The sequence below is a fragment of the Primulina tabacum genome, chromosome 5 (genome assembly GCF_025594145.1).
Source record: "Primulina tabacum isolate GXHZ01 chromosome 5, ASM2559414v2, whole genome shotgun sequence".
NCBI lineage: Eukaryota > Viridiplantae > Streptophyta > Magnoliopsida > Lamiales > Gesneriaceae > Primulina > Primulina tabacum.
Genome location: NC_134554.1, coordinates 41363778 through 41365710, shown reverse-complemented (window position 1 = coordinate 41365710; position 1933 = coordinate 41363778).

The following is a 1933-nucleotide window of genomic DNA, read 5'->3' as shown; positions in this document are numbered from 1 at the left end:
AATAATTGTGAAGTTCTTAATGATGCAAATGTTTGTGTAATGTCAGGTACTCGGTCTGCTGACAATTTCTATCTGGTGGGAGAAGGTGATAAGTGCCGAGGTGCCAAGGTGAGTGATCTGGACCTATGGAACCAAAAATTGAGACATGTGTGTTTCAAGACCTTGAAGAATTTGTATAAGTTTGATGTTGTGAGAGGTTTACCCAATCTGAGCTCAGGTAATACATATGTCTGTGGACCGTGTCAAAAAGGTAAACAAACCCGTGTTGCACACCCAGTGTTGTAACACCTTGGGACAACACGGTGTCTTGAACTTCTGCACATGGATCTAATGGGTCCAATGGATGTTGAAAGCTTGGGTGGTAAGAAATACTCACTTGTTTGTGTTGATGATTTTTCTCGTTTCACTTGGGTAATCTTTATAAGAAAAAAATCAGATACTTTTGATGTCTTCAAGAAATTGCATGCCAGAATAACTAATTTGCATGATGTGAGGGTAGTTAAAATACGGACTGATCATGGCAAAGAGTTTGAAAATTCTCTTTTTACTTCCCTATGCGAAAAGAAAAGAATCTCTCATGAGTTTTCTGCTCCTAAAACTCCTCAACAAAATGGAATAGCCGAAAAGAAGAATCGAACTCTTCAAGAAATGGCACGAGTCATGCTAAGTTCAAAGAATGTGTCAAAAAGGTTTTGGGCCAAAGCCTTGAACACAGCTTGTCACATTTCCAATCGTGTGTTTCTAAGGAGTGGTTCCACCATGACCTCCTATGAAATCATCATGGGGAGGAAACCAAACCTCAAATACTTTCATGTTTTCGGATGTGTTTGCCACGTTCTAAATGATCGAGAACATCTTGCAAAATTCGACTCCAAAAGTGATAAGTGCTTATTTCTCGGATATTTAATGAATAGTCGGGCTTATCGTGTGTTTAACTTAAGAACAAGAACAACCATTGAATCCATCAATGTTGTTTTTGATGATCTTGCAGGTCTAACAGGAAAAACAAAGGCGGATGACACCGAAGGACTACTGAAAATAGGAGAGCAAATGACCAGTAATGGTGTTGGGACCAGTGAAACAACACCAGGGACAACACCGACTCCTAACAGAACTGATGTCATAGAAAATGAAGATATTGATGATGATGATGCACTAATCAACAGAGGGAAAGAGATTCCCAGTAAAATTCAGAAGAATCACCCATCATCACAAATCATTGGCGAAGTGTATGAAGATATGCAAACAAGGAAAAAGGAGAAGGTTGACTACCGTAAAATGATCGAGTTGGTGTGCATGAGCTCCACATTTTCTCAAGTAGGTCACTCTTGCTTTATATCTTTGATTGAACCCAAAAACGTTAATGATGCATTAAAAGATGAATTTTGGGTCAATGCCATGCATGAAGAACTAGAACAATTTGTCCGCAATGATGTGTGGGACTTAGTCCCCAGACCTTCGATCAATGTTATTGGATCAAAATGGATATTTAAAAATAAAACAGATGAATCCGGTCACATTATTCGAAATAAGGCTCGATTGGTAGCTCAAGGGTATACACAGGTTGAGGGGGTGGATTTTGATGAAACCTTCGCACCTGTGGCACGAATGGAGTCTGTCCGATTGTTACTTGCTGTTGCATGTCATATGCGTATTAAATTGTATCAAATGGATGTGAAAAGTGCTTTCTTGAATAGCATTTTAAATGAGGAAGCCTATGTCTGTCAACCGAAGGGATTTGAAGACCCTCACCACGTGGACCATGTCTACAAACTAAAAAATGCCCTGTATGGACTGAAACAGGCTCCACGGGCTTGGTACGACAGGTTAGCTGACTATCTGATAGACTTGGGGTTCAAACGAGGTGAGGTTGACAAAACCTTCTTCATTCAAAAACTAAATAATGATATTTTGATCTATCAAGTATATGTTG